General features: G+C 35.7%; 1 long non-coding RNA gene across 3 annotated transcripts in view; it reads right to left on the reverse strand.

Annotated features, from left to right (window-relative positions):
• Positions 1–446: 446 nt before the first annotated feature.
• The window catches only part of LOC115286497, a 27,565-nt gene continuing 11,978 nt past the window's right edge, over positions 447–16,033 (reverse strand). The window contains exons 2-3 of one of the 3 annotated variants that reach the window (XR_003906088.1): positions 12,402–12,524; positions 447–755 (exon numbers count right to left, since the gene is read on the reverse strand). This is a non-coding gene — a long non-coding RNA (uncharacterized LOC115286497). Of the gene's footprint in view, positions 756–12,029; positions 12,525–16,033 lie in introns of those variants that run through there. The other 2 variants (XR_003906090.1, XR_003906089.1) reach the window with 2 other exon arrangements.

The raw sequence follows: 16,033 nt of genomic DNA on the forward strand, positions 1-16,033 counted from the left end.
TAAATGTGTAGTATGTCTTTCCATTATTAATCTTATGTGTGCTGCTAGCCTCTATGCTGCTAGAGGCACCTGGGTGGTTCAGTCAGTTAAGCATCTGACTTCAGCTCAGGTCATGATTTCATGGTTCATGGGTTCGAGTCCTGCATTGGGCTCTCTGCTGACAGCTAGCTCAGAGTCTGGAACCTGTCTTCAGATCTTGTGACTCCTTCTTTCTCTGACCCTCCCCTGCTCACGTTGTCTCTCTCACTCAAAAATAAATAAAAACATTAAAAACCTTAAAAAATAAAATATGCTACTAAATTTCTATTCAGAAAAAAAGGTGGAAACAAATGTTAAGAGATTTCTCTCTCATAAATAATTACTAATAAATACACTAGCTTAAATAATTGTGGTGGTAAATTGAAAAAAAAAAAAGTCCAGTCTTTGGTAAGGAAAGCCATATTCAAAAGAGTTATTGCAACAGAGGGAAAGGGACAACGATGACAGGGGAGGTGGGACTATTAATTGCGACAAGGAGAATGCTCCCATCATTACATCTGCAAGTGTCTCAAAGGTCAGGCAGCAATGGCTTTTTTTCACAGGGTGTAGCCAACAAGGCCAGAAAGAACCCGGTGTTGAGGAGTGCGATGAGCCAGGAACATAAATAGCTAGCTGATCAGGGAAGTTTTTCCTAGAGGTCAGCCGAGTCTTTGGAGAGTCTGCTAAGGAAAGGTTGTTCCATTCTTCCGGTGCTCCAGTTAGGCCAAAGTTCAGACCTGAGGATAAGACAGAAGCCCGACTAAGGTTTGGCCAAGTAGGGTTAGTAGGCATTTTGCCCAAGTGGGTCAGTAGGAATGAACAATTCATCTAATTATTTATGAAAATAGAAATTTAGAGGGTCTATATCTGGCTTTGTCAAGGGTAAATAAGGGGGACACTCACAAGTCTTATCTGAGTGGACTGAGTAAGGGTGATTCTTTACAGTGAGCCATTTCCCAGGATACAAAAGGGTACTATCAAAAGAGTAACCATCACTGTGTAACTTTGTCAGTAGCATTCAACCTGATCATTCTTTTCAACAAGAAGTAGCTAATCTAAAAAAAATTTTTAATGTATTTCAAGAGTCAATACTTAATTCTGAAAATGAATGTTCCTGTGGAGAAACTAGAAAATGTTAGTTTAGCCCATTTAAGTAACAGAAAGGCCAAAATGCAAAAACGATATTAGGTCATTGAGATAATGAAAGAAAATCTGACTCTCATATGGTTTGTCCATAAACTTATATTGCCCATCAATTTATTAAATGTTGGCTTTCCTCCTCTCCATCCTTCTTTTTTATCAAACTTCTTTAGATAACACTCTGAATCTTCCCTCCTCAGGCATATGCATTTTTTTACGGTGGTCCCAAATAAGCCATTTAATAATGCCAACAAGACCATTTCCAGTGAAATATTATTGTGATTTACTAGGCCTGTGAATATGTTTTTTAGGTGGAGGAAAGGGAGTTTCGCTTGTACATCCCACAGAAGTTGGCCCATGCACTCAATAAAAGCTCATTATGAGAAGATTATAAACGTATAACAATACATTTTAAGTGAGATGCAATGATCCATAAAATTGGTGTGGCTAATTAGCAGATCAAATCTCTGTAAGAACTGGATGTCTTTAATATTCTGCAGTTGCTTAAATCTATAGATATTTTACTATCCACAAATGTTTAGTAAAATTAAATAATAGTATAAATGTTCAGTGGGATTAAAGCAAGTGTGAAATGAAACCAAACAAAATGAGTTTATTTTGTTAATAGAATAAAGAGAATCCCAGTGTCCATATAACATTACACAAAATCTAGAGCAAACATCCTCTGAATCCCAACCTCATTTCACATGTAATTAACCTTTCTCAATCAAGCTAAGTATCCCTCACACCTCCCCAACTGCCACACATACACGTCTCTTCTTTCATGTGAATAAAAGGGAGGCATCCATTTAGATGAGCAATACTGTCTCACCGTGTGTTTCCAGATCATGATCCCAAGAATATTTTGAATACTGATAATTTTCCACAGATCAAAAATATCTTTTATAAATCTTATTTTTTGAAGAAGTAGGAGGCATTTGATGCTAATGGATAATGTGTTTTATTAGTAAAATCTTCTCAACTATTGATCATAACTAAGGTAGACATGTTGGGGCCTCTAACAACCTCCGGCTGATTTCTGGTAAATGCTGACAAGTTGGGAACAGAAATCTATCACTTGGGTGGTTCTGCCCTCTATCTACAGGGATGGAACATGTAACCTAGACTTAGCTCAGTCAGCACAGGTGATTTCATGGCTTCAGTGATCGGTAAGCAGGTGGGTTATGGAGCCAAGTTACTCCAGTCAGGGTGATTATAAGGGCAGGTATGAGAACTGCTGAGAAGAGATATTTCTTTATGTTGGGACTTGAGTCTGAGAGGATGTGAAGCTGGATGCTGTAGCCATTTTGCTACTACAAAAACCTGGAAATGAAGCCAACAAATGAAAGAGAGTCCAGCTAGGAGTGGGGAGAAACCACATCCTAATGGTGTCGTTTGAGCCTAGAGATAGCTTGGAAATTCCTAACAACAGTTTTACCCCCAAGACTTCCCACTTACATGAGTCAATACCCTTTTTTCCTTTAGTTTGGACAGTATTTTCTGTCAAAACCAAGAGTTCAAAATTATACACAAGGCCAAGTTAGTAGTAGCAACATAGTTAAGATCATGACTGAGGAATTGTACAAACTTGGATTCTAATTCTAGTCCAGCTACTAATTTCCTTTGGCAAATAGTTTGAACCGAGGACATAGTTCCTTCCAGTGTTTTAAAGGGTCCATAAACACCGATTAGATACTGATTAAGTTTACCTGTATCCTGAAGCGTCTCTAGTTCCAGAGTGGGACTAGGGCTCTGCAACTTAGAGACTTGTGGGAAGAGTAGGTGAAAGAAACAAAATTCTATCCTGAAAATAAGGTCCTGAGCTTAAAATTGGCATCTGTTTTTACCAGTGTTGCCTTAGTGTTTAGAGATAAAGTGATGTGTGGTGACATGACCCATCACTGGGTAAATCAATGGCATTTGCATAAAAGTTATGCAAAAAGTAGACAGGAATGTTTCTTCGCAATGGGCAATGAGGTGATGTTTTAAGGGACATTTCTAATCCCCTCAAAATATTAAACAATAAACTATAAAATTAGAGTTTATAAAAGGTAGCACTAGGGTATACATTTCTAAGAATCAGAAAGGGAACAAAAACATAAAGCCACAAGACCTCTGGACTCTAGACATAGAAGTAAGCAAAGTCATCAGAGTCTGTACTTGCGGTTCAAGGGAAACTAAAAGTGTTCCCCACAAGATGAAGAATGAGAGTCAGACTCACTTGGTGAAGTCAGTAGTTATTGCTACATTCCACCAAGATTCTGTTATAGCGAGCTGGGCGTTGAGAGGTGAGAGAACCCAGTGTCCCATAAGCAGAAATTGAACACAATAGCTCGCCAGACTGGTGTGTTGTGTACTATATCCTATATCATAATAGAACAGACACTTTGAGTGTTAGTTTGGCACTAGGTCCATAAAGGCCAGATGAGAAGCTTCAAAGACCATAAGTAACAAAGATGTGAACCAAGAAAGAAGGAGAAAAACTAAATCAAAAATATCCCCTTCTCAACAGCCTACCATCATAAGCTGATCCCAAATTAATTTAACTTTACAGAACAGTCTGAAAATGAATTTGAAATAAATCAACTGAGCTAAGTGTGCTAACAAAATAAAGTTACAACTTTCATTTTAATAAATTAAAAATTATAAAACAAAAGCAGGTTTTCATGTAATAAAATCAGGTAGATATGAAAAAGAATAAATTAGAGAACTTGGAATTGATATAGATGGTTATTAAATTTTTAACTTGCCACAATAGACATGAACTTTATACTAAAGGCAGTTTAAAATTAAGAGCATTGAACTATTACACTGGGATATTTATCTGGATCATAACACAGAGAGATAAAGAGGTAAAAATAAGAAAGAGCACTTTTAAAAGCACCTCAAGAGGCTCCAATGTAAGTCCAATATTAATTCCAAAATAAATTATTAAAAATTTAAAAGAAGTAATATTTGAATATATAACAGCTGTAAGTTTTCATAACTAAGGAAACTAATCCTAACTCTTTTCACATCCTTGAGTAGGCTGAATGGAAACCTATAGAAAGCATACCCAATCACATTTGGGTGATACTGTATTATTAAAGATCAAGGGAAAAAATTCTTTAAAATTTTAGAAAATGCATATTATTTATAATGGAATGGAAATGGAAATCTTGTAGCAAGTTAATAATACAGTAATATCTTTTAAAAGCTAAGGAAAAATTATTATCAACCTGGAATTCAGTATAAGACTGAAGAGTTATTAAAATGGTGAAGGAATAAACATGATTACAGACATTGAGAGAATTGATTCCTTATATAATTTTACTGAAGGAATTGGTACAATTACTCACTTGGGACAAATTAAAGTAATCCCAAAGGGAAGAGGTAAAAAAATAAAACAATGAGCACACAATTTGATTAAAACTATTAATAAACTTAAATAATATTTTGTGTCAAAATAAAAATAGAAAGCCTAAATACTAACAAGATTGGGTGGGTTGTCTTATTGATAACCAATATGCTAAGTTCCTTGTCATCCTTGGGAGAAGAGAATAATGAATAATTTTAGACTGTTGTTAAGAAAAATGTAATTTCATATACATATTTTTAAGAACTTAAGTAAAATAATTAGAATTATAAGAAATGTAAAGTGTGCATAAAGGAAAAATATAAAATATTTGTATATGATTGAAGTTCTTGTCATCTTAAATAAGTTGTTATTACTATAAGATATTTTATATATGCCTATGGTAGCTACAGAGAAAATGCCTATAGCAGATACACCAAAAAAAAAAAAAAAAAAGGGAAGAAAGAAAGAAAGAGAGATAAAAAGGCAAAAAAGCTACAAGACAAAACAATTAACAAAATGGCAAAAGCAAGTCCATGCCTATCAATAATTACATTAAAGGGCACCTGGGTAGCATCTTACTATGGCTCAGGTCATGGTCTCATGGTCTCACTGTTCTTGAGTTTGAGCCCTATGGCAGGCTCTGTGCTGACAGTTCAGAGCCTGGAGCCTGTTTCAGATTCTGTGTCTCCCTCTCTCACTGCCCCTCTCCACTGGCATTCTCTCTCTCTGTCTCTCTTTCTCTCTCTCTCTCTCTCTCTCTCTCTCAAAAATAAATAAACATATATACATACATACATACATACAATAAATGTGCATGTGTTAAATAACTCAATAATAAGACATAGGAAAGCTAAATGGATTAAGATATAGAAAAACACAAAACTAAGATCCAACTATATGCTGTTTACAAGAGACTCATTTTAGATTTAAGGGCACACAAAGGCTGAAAAGGCAAGGATGGAAAAAGGTATTCCATGCAAATAGAAACCAAAAGAAAGCAGAGGTGGTCATTCTTTTATCAGACAAAAGTGACTTTAATTCAAAAGCTGTCACAAGAGACAAAAAAAGAACATCATATAATGATAAAAGGGCCAATTCACCAGAAAGATATGACAATTATAAATATTTATGCACCTATCAAAAAAGCACTCAAATATATGAAGGAAACAAATAAACAGAAACAAAATGGTAGCTGGAGATTTCACCCCACTTTGAATAATAGAGCATTAAGACAGAAATCAATAAGGAAATATTGGGTTTGAGTACTTCTAAAAACCAAATGAAACTTAAGACATATACGGAACATTCCATACAACTACAGCAGAATACACAGCCTCTCAAATGCACATAGAACATTTTCTAGGTTGTATGTTAAGGCACAAAACAAATCTCAAAATATTCAAGGCAATAGAAATTATATCAAATATCTTTTTCTGACCACAATAGTATGAAACTAAAATCAGTAACAGAAGGGAAGCCAGAAAATTCATAAATATGTGAAAATTAAACAACACACTCTTGAGTAATCAATGTGTAAAGGAAGAAATTAAAAAAGAAATTAGAAAATATGTTGAGACTAATATAAAAACACAGCATAATAATACATATGGAATGCAGTACAAAGAGGGATGTTTATGTTGATAAACATCTGTTAAAAAAAAGAAAGATTTAATGTTATCCTAATTTTATACCTCAATAAACCAGAAGAGAACAAACTCAGCTTAAAATTATCACAGAAGGAAATAAAGTTACAGCAGAAATAATGGAAAACATTAACGAAAAAAAAGTTGATTAAAAGAAAGATAAATAGGGGCACCTGGGTGACTCAGTTGCTTAAGCATTCAAGCCCCATGTCGGGCTCTGTACTGACAGGTTGGAGCTCAGATCCTGCTTCTGCTTCTGTGTCTCCCTCTCTCTCTGCCCCTCCCCTGCTCATGCCATCTCTCTCATATATAAAATAAAACATATAAAAATAATTTTAAGATAAATAAAACTGATGAAATTTTATTTAGGTTAACAAAAACAAAAACAGAGAAGATGTGAGTGAACACCATCAGAAATGAAATAGGAGACAGTACAACTGACATCACAGTAATTAAAAATTTTGTAAGAGACTCCTATGAACAATCATATACCAACATATTGGATAACATAGAAGAAATGGATAAATTCCTAGAGATATATGATCTCCCATGATTAAATCATTAAGAAGTAGAAAATATAAACAGGCCTAGAGTGAGGAAGGAGGTTGAATCAGTAATCAAAAATCTCCCTGCAAAGAAAAATTCAGGACACATGGCTTCACTGGATATTTGAATCAAATATTTAAGAAAAAAATAATGCCAGTATTTCTCAAATTCTTCCAAAAGACTGAAGAGGAGGGAGTATTTCCACGTGGATTTTGTGAAGCCCTAATTACCTTGATACAAAAGCCATAAAAAGACACTATCAGAAAAGTACAAACCAATATTCCTAATGATTACAGAAGCAAAATCCTCAACAGCATCAGAGCAAACCAAAGTTTGATAGCGCATTAAAAGGATCACACACCATGACCCGGCTTTATCCCAGGGATACGAGAATGGTTCAACATACAAAAATCAAACAATGCGATAAATCACAATGACAGAACAAATAATCGAAATCATACTATCATCTCACACATGCAGAAAAAATGTTTGACAGAATTCAATACGTTTTCATGATTAAAAAAATACTGAACAAACTAAGAAAAAAAGGAACTTACCTCAAAACATATGAAAAGCCCACTGCAAACATCATACCTGATGCTGAAAAACTGAAAGCTTTTCCCCCAAGATCAGGAACAGAACAGAACCAAACTCTTACCACTTCTATTCAACATTGTAATGGGAGTACTATTCACAGTAGTTAGGTAAGGAAAAGAAATTAAAGACATCTGAATCAGAAAGAAAGAGTAAAATTATTTCTGTTCATAGATGAGATGATCACTGAAGAAAACTCTAAAGATTCTATATGCACTCACACACACACACACACACACAGTTAGAAATAATAAATTCAGCAAAGTTGTGGGATGCAAAATCGACATATAAAAATCAGCTGCATTTCTAACAACAAACAATCTAGAAAAACAATCAGCTGCATGCTAACAACAAACAATCTAGAAAAACAATAAGAAAACAATTCAATTTTGAAAGCATCAAAAACGAAGCAAAAAACTTAAACAAATGAGCAAAAGATTTGTCCACTAAAAATACAGACTATCGCTGACAGGAATTAAAGACACAAACAAATGGAAAGACATTCCATATTCATCACTTGAAAGACTTCATGTTGTTAAAACATCCATGTAACTCAAAGCGATCTACAGATTTAACGCAGTCTTTACCAAAATCTCCAAAGAAACGTTTTCATAAAATAAGAAAAGCTACCTTACAATTCATAGGAAACCACAAAGGGCCCCAAATAGCCAAAACAATCTTGAGAAAGAAGATCAGTGCTGGTGGGTGACTGGGGGGCTCAGTCAGTTAAGCATCTGACTCTGGTTTCAGTTCAGGTCATGATCTCATGGCTAGTGAGTTTTTGTGCTGCATCGGGCTTTATGCTGACCGTGCAAAGCCTGCTTAGGATTCTCTCTGTCTCTCTGTCTCTGTCCCTGTCTCTTTCGCTCTCAAAATAAATAAATAAACTTAAAAACTTTTTTATAAAAAAAAAGAACAAAGCTGAAAGTTTAACACTTCCTAACTTAAAAACATTTTACAAAACTACAGTTATCAAAACAGTATGTTATTGGCATAAAAAGAGACATATTGTAAATCAATAAAACAGAACCAGAAAGTCCAGAAATAAACTTAGGCAAATATGGCCATATTGTTAATACTGAAAATACTTAATAATTCCTCCAAAAACACTATCTTAAAACATCTCCATGTCAATACACACATTTGAAACTTCCGTGAAAAACATTAACTCCTAAAATTAACTTAATAAACATTAGAAATACTTAATGAAGTAATGATGATTAAATAACTCAAACTGGGAATTCTGTTAAATCTAGTGGATTAAACATGTCCTTTTAACCTAATCCTCCAATGTCTCCCCTATAACGATAGTAGAGGAATAGAGTGAAAATCCACAGAGGCAAAGAAAATAGAAGCAGCAATGATCGAAAAAGAGAGATGTCCGCAAAGTACTAACAGCTGTGAAGCAGATGCAGTAATGGTAATTGGTGTGTATTGAGGAAGCTTATTTGTGTCTCAGAACTCTGGAAAGTGAGGAATTGAAGTCTCCTGGTGTCGCCATATGGGAGGATATAGGACTGGAGTCATGAGGATTCTCTGAATCTAGATGCCTTCCTGCTCATGTATAATTAGAGGTTTGATATAAAGAAAGCTGAGCCAGAACCATGAACTCCCCATGGAATGGGGAGCTGGGGAGCTGGGAAGAGGTCATATAAAACTCCATGGATTCCAGGAGTACCTGGGGGACTCAGACATTTAAGCCCCAGACATCAGCTCAGGTCATAATCTCCCGGTTCGTGGGTTCAAGCCCCATGTTGGGCTCTGTGCTGACAGCTCAGAGCCTGGAGCCTGCTTCAGATTCTGTGTCTCCCTCTTTCTGCCCCTCCCCACTGACACTCTGTCTCTGTCTCTGTCTCTGTCTCTGTCTCTGTCTCTCTCTCTCTCTCTCTCTCAAATATCAATAAACATTAGAATTTTTTTTTAACTCCATGGATTCCAGTGAGAGGCCCTGCTTCCTGCATTTGCCACCAAGAACTCTTGCCGGGCTTCCTGGATGGGAGACTGATCCAAGAAAAACGGTTTTCAGCCCATTCCCAACAAAATGGCTGAGTCTCACTCGATCACTCTCCAGTGAAGCTTCTCAGGGAACTTTAGAACTTGTGATCAACCATTAAGTGCTTTGCTCCTAAATATTAACCAACCTCCAAAGGTATCTAGACATTTGGTAAAAGTTTTAAGACAAAAACCAAAAAAACAGAAAAGCATCTCAGAGGAGATAGGAAGCTGAAAATATACATAAATATGTAAATAGAGAAAATTTTAGAATGTATAAAGTATACAGTTGTGAGCTGTAGAAAGATTTAAAAATCCACAAAAGGCAATGTTAGGTAAAGTGACATTCAGAAAACAACATCAAAAAAATTAAAATGTAGAAAATATTTTGAGGGAAACAGAAAGATTGGAAAACAACTGGGAAAGATTTCACCCAAACTGAACTAAAACAACAAATTCACAACATAAGTGAAAATTACATGATTGTTTTTAAGAGGCTCAGTATGTGGGACAGTAGGATTTTCAGGTGATAGGGACAAATAAAATGGAGACTTGTAGTTACCAGAGAAATAATAAAATGAAAATTTCCAGGACCAAAGGCCATTAATTTCAGTATTGAAGAGTCTACTCGTCTTCGCATGTGAAGGGAAAAGGAGGATTTCAGCACATAACATCATATAATTGCAAAATGGCAGTCGCAAATTAAGGATACGGTGGCCTCCAGAGAAGGCAAACAGGTCACAAACAAAAATCAAGAGTCGAAATGATACCACTCAACAGCCTCACTGGGGGGTTGGAAGACTATGAAAAATGCTTTTAAAATTCTGAGGAAAAATGATGTGTTGAAGTCTAAATCTAGCCACACTGAAAATTAATTTTAGGGATTAATTAATCTAAAGGTACTTTCACATATTCAGGTTTTCAAAAATTTGTCTTCCGTGTACACTTTCTAAAGAAATTATCTGAGGATGTGTTCCATTAAAAATGAGGGAATAAGGGGCGCCTGGGTGGCTCAGTTGGTTAAGTGTCTGACTTCAGCTCAGGTCATGATCTCACAGTTTGTGGGTTTAAGCACCATGTCGAGCCCTGTGCTGACAGCTCAGAGCCTGGGGCCTGCTTTGGATTCTGTGTCTCCCTCTTTCTATGCCCCTCCCTCACTTGTGCTGTCTCTCTCTGTCTCTCAAATATAAAATAAATGTAAAAATGAATAAATAAGTAAATAAATATGAGGGAATAAGCCAAAGTGAATTAAAACCCAGGCTTCATAACACAGCAGATCACACTGAGAAGTGGCGGTGGTGGTAGAAAATCCTCAGAGGACACAGGTGCCACAGACTGAAAAACCACCAGTCCAGATGGAGTGTGACGACTCACAGGGAGTCATTGAAGAAAAGAAAGTTATGCCACCCGATGAGTGTGTCTATTGAGAGTCTTACAGTGGGTTAGTGAGAAGTACGCTGGAAAGCAAACAAACAAACAAACAAACAAACAAAATATCCAAGAAATTATCAACTCCAGGGAATGTAAATGTTGCACTCATAAGTAATTCATCGTCGGTGATGTGGCTCAGCTGTGAATATATTTACACAGAGTAATGTCAACACTGAAATTCTGGATTAAACTAAGATAATGATACAACTATATTTGTACACGGCAGAGGGGCAGGATTTGAAAGGAGGAGCAGGAAGGAGGCAGAGGGGTGGAGAGGCGGCGTGTAAGAGAACTGAATCTTCCTCGTACTTGTGGAAGATGATAAATAATACTCTGGACGTCAAGAACAGCGCATCTTTCAACCTGAATTCTGTTTAGAGTTTTAGCCTCATTTGCAGAATCAGCCACCTTGCAGGCACCCTCAGAGACACTCCACCAGTCGGTCAGCACCTCTTCCTCAGGTGTCTGAGTCCTGACTCTGTGGGGCCCCTCTTCCAGACTTCTGATAACCTTAACCTCTCTTCTTTGTTCCAAGAGCCCTACAGTTGGTAGCTACTTCCCTTAGTCACTACTTCTTTGATAACTTAGTTTTCTTTATTGCCTTTGAAGTTATCCAGCTAAAAATTCTTTATTCCTGGTTAACAATTCTTTATAGTAAACTCTGTGTACTGGAATAATTGGTGTGATTTCCATCTGGCTAGATGTGACTCGATCTGACTGGTAAAATATCTAACACTAAAAGTTCATGAATCGTCGTATACACTACTGAATAGGAATATAGAAATAAGGACCCATTGAAACCACCAAGAGTTGCTGCTAGAGGTTTTTGTAAGTTTGCTTTGGTTTGGGGTAGAAGACTTATTTCAAAAGCTCACATGAAAACCCTATATTTAAATAATACAAGAGGAATTTCTCTGGTTGGCAAGGCTGATGCTGCTTGTTACCCAGAGCCCTCCAACTCTCCTAAGGTCTTTCCTTGGAAACCTTTGGAGAGAACCAAAAAACACTTATAATACCGGTCATGAGATAAGGAATACCAGTCTCAAAGTTTTATTCGTTTATTGAGCAGTCTAAAATCCCAGGTGTGTGATCCATTAAATGTTATTTTGTCTATTGCGTGGTGATAACAAAATCTACTGGTATTCCCAAATAGTTATGACAATATTAAAGTAGGACAAAATATCCCATTCATATTTAAAAGGTAGAATGAAAGGAGAATTCTGAGAAGGCAGTCTTTGGGAGAAGAGGTGACAGTGAACATGGACTTTGTACATAAGAGAAAAGGAAAAGGAATTGGAGTACACCCTCTTATAAGCGGAGTCATAAAATCCAAATCTTTAAGCAATCATTCATTCAGGTCAATTTTACATTTTACAACAGTTAAGACTCGTGAGAAAAACTGTTTGTGGAGCTCAAACATCTGTGTCTTGTTGCCTGAGGATAGTTTAGATAAACAGTAATTGCATCTTGTTTCCCGGTGTTTGTCTTAGCTTCCTCGCGTCCCACTGATCCATTGATTCTGCCCCACAGGCTCCGGACTTCAGTCTTCAGAGCAGAGCATGCTGGGATAAGGGCTTTGTTTCCCCAGCTCCACCAATAGAGTGATGTTGTCCTGGAAAGTCAGATTTCTAGGTACTTCAAGTTTCCTGTGGCAGTGGTTAATTATCCAAAGGAAACTTTTATATTTCTAGGAGAATTACCTCCAAGTCTTGGAGTCCCTGCAATGCTCTTGTGAACCAGACTTGAAAATAAGCTTTGTCAAACAGCAGGGTGTGTCTGAATGTAGGTCAAAAATAGAAATCCTTTCAAAAGATTAGCAGCAACTGGTGAAAGACAAGACAGTATCAAAATTATTCTCAATCCCTTTCCTTCCCTTAAAACTCATTAGGAATACTATTGTTGCTGAAATCTACTGAATTTTAACAATTTCTATGGCTCAGAAAATATTTCTTTCAATCCAGTCTTCCCACCACCAGAGAAAAAACTGTAAGCCTTGTATTCCCTAGTTTATCAGAGACGACAAGACGAATGTAGAGTAGAATATAGAAACCTGTCTACTTTTTATGGGCTTGTGTCATAGTAGAAGTGATTTGGTAGGCACAGGCTTCTTTTTAAAGCAAGAAACATACATTTTAATCAAGTTTAGAAATAGACCTTAATATAAAATCGGGCAACCACTTTTGCAGGAGTAGCGACCCTGATTTAATAATAATTTCTAGCATGTTAAAGTGTCTTCTTAATTTGTGCTGTTCTCCCAAACACAGAATCCCTTAAAAGACATACGTAAAATTTTTTTGAAATGCAAGAGTGCATTCATGTTTTACCTTCTGAGCACAACTCATTCTAACCTTTCAGTTTACCTATACATTGGGAGTGGCTTAATTTGTTTGAAATGAGAACTAGTACTTTTGGCCTTTTATTCATACCTCAAAGATTGTTCAGTAGCTAATTAATACTGGTTTCTAGGTAGCTCTTCATTATTTTCAAATCTTCGCAATATTCTTGTGAGATGGTATGAGTGGCCTTGGAATATGGAAGCTCAGTGTCGGAGGGTTTACTCTCAGTACGCCAGAGGACGGCCTGGAATGTTTTTCTCAATGCAGAGCCATGTCTTTTGTCTCATGTCAAGATACACATAGTACAACTGATGACGTCCAATGATAAAAAATAGTGAATTACTTGTAGAAGACAATTAGTTCAGAGTTCATTCAAGCTCTTTAGAGATGTCCATGGGTGGTGAAAAAAAAAAAAAAAAAGAAAGAAAGAAAGAAAAAAGAAAATTGATGTCCAAGAAATGGGAAGTTTGGACCACCTCAAAGGAAGCTCGAAATGACTTGCTTGGAGGAAGAAATGGAAATTCCTTGGTCTTTTTCATATGAAAATTCCCTTTGTCATGGAATGAATAACTGCATAAAAATTGCTATAGGTGTTACAATATGTTTTTGGTACAAGGTAAAATGTACTTTTTTAAAAACATTAATTCCTGGGGTTCTTGTTAGGCACATGTGTACCTAGTAAGTGGCAGTGTATATTGGTATAGCTTTCTGAAGGAAATTATGTTCAGAATCTATGACATTCCTTATAGTTTTATGGTGAAATTTCATGTTCAGGAATTTTTTGTGGGGAAAAGATTGAAAATATGGGCAAAATGTATGTATAACAATGCTTATTAAAGCATTAATTTTAATTAAAAAATTGAAAACAACTCATGTCCAAGTTTATAGAAATGTTTAAATGTATCATGTTCATGCATGCATTGGAATAGTATGAAACAAAGACAATGCATTTGAAAAATTCTTGATAGCTTGGAGATACGTTTATAATTTAACATGAAGTGAAAAAAGCAATACAGAAGCAATACACAGAGTATGATCTAAGTTTGGGGGTGAAAGATATATCTCCAAAAAATTATTGGAGGGAAAACACCAAAATATTAATAACAATTACCTTAGAACTGTGAGATTATGATCTTTATTTTTTTCTTTAGACTTTTTTCTATTTTCCAAATTTCAACAATATATATTACTTTCATAATCAGAATATAAACAGTAATATTTATTTAAGACAAAGTTTTGAATGTTTCAATTACATTCTTTTAAACTTGGCAATTCAAATTATTTCTTTTGCTATTATAGGTAGGCCTGCTTTCTGACATATCATTATGAATATTACTTTTTCAGATTAAATCAGCAGTTACAATCACATAACAAGGAAACATCTGGCAACAAATTGCAACTTTATAAATGCATATTAAGGTGATGAATCTTATTTTTATTTAAATTTAGATTTGATTTTAGAGAACCAGTGGTAATTCAGCGCTCATTAAGTCTCCTTAAGAGGATTTTGATTATTTTAAATTTATGATTGGTTTGTTTTAATCATTTTCAACTGTACATAGATGATCTTTGTTTCCTGTATATAAAATATGCACATATACCTTTTCTTGAAGATTTTAGTCTAGGAGCTTAAACTTGTCTAGTACCATTTTTTTTTTTGTCTAGATAATTTAATTTGTCATTTAGAGTATATATTCGCTTTACAGTATCCAATTGAAATAACTTTTTATATATTAGTGATTTGAAATTCTCTTTAAATAAGTAGATGGGTTTGCAATTAAGAGAAGTAATAACTTTCATCTATGAATGACTTATATGTTACACACATTAATAGGATTTGAATACAAAAGGACTCAAGGTAATATGAGGACCTCAATACCTCTACGCTCCTAGCTGTTTCATCACTTTCTCTTTATTCATAATAAAGTCTCCAGAGGTTCTGATCCAAGCTAGTAACATAAGAAAACCCTGAACTCACTTCCTCCACTGAAGATACCAAATAACACCTATTTATAGAACAATTCCTCCTGACAAAGAACTAAGGGCCAACTGAACAATTTCTGCAGAATCATAAAAAGTCTCCAGGTATTTCCAGGAATACCCGGGGATAATAGCTATTCACTTGAGCTTAGGGGAAAAGTCTTGTCATGTTATTCTATTCTGGTCTCCTGCTTATATCCTATTATTATAGCTGCCTTAAGAATGCTGGAGAAAAAAAGCGGGGGGGGGGGTTCACCTGGGGGACTTAGTCAGTTAAGCCTCTGACTCTTAGTTTTGGCTCAGGTCATGCATGATCTCACAGATCATGAGATAGCGTCCTGAGTCTGGCACTGAGAATTTTTGGGATTCTCTCTCTCCCTCTCTCTCTCTGCCCTTCTCCCACATGTGTGCTCTCTCTCTCTCTGATATATGTTTATATAAATATTATATAAATCTCTCTAAATGTTTATATATTTATCAAAATAAATAAATATTTTAAAAAAGAATGCTGGAGAGACATATTTGAAACATGCTGAATAGAATTAAATAATGAACTGGAAAGAGGAGGAACAGTAAATTATTTCTTCATTATCTTCAAAATGTGCTACTACCAATATTGTTTTATTATTATAAAACTAAAAAAATCGTATAGGTATCAGAAACTATAGAGAAGAAAATAAAGCATTTTCATGAGCTCTCTCTCTCACACTTAGTTCTTTCAGACTTTTTTAAATGCATGTGCCAATTTTTTTTTTTGGTGGAAAGTGTTTTTTATTTCTTTTTAAATTTTTTAAACAGTTTATAGTCAAATTGGTTTCCATACAACACCGAGTGCTCTTCCCCACAAGTGCCCTCCTCCATCACCACCACCTCTTTTCCCCCCTCCCCCGTTCTCCTTCAACCCTCAGTTCATTTTCAGTATTCAATCTTCTCTCAAATTTTGCATCCCTCTCTCTCCCCAACTCTCTTTCCCTCTTCCCCTCCCCCTGGTCCTCCATTGGGTTTCTCCTGTTTTC

The sequence above is a fragment of the Suricata suricatta genome, chromosome 3 (genome assembly GCF_006229205.1).
Source record: "Suricata suricatta isolate VVHF042 chromosome 3, meerkat_22Aug2017_6uvM2_HiC, whole genome shotgun sequence".
Lineage (NCBI taxonomy): Eukaryota > Metazoa > Chordata > Mammalia > Carnivora > Herpestidae > Suricata > Suricata suricatta.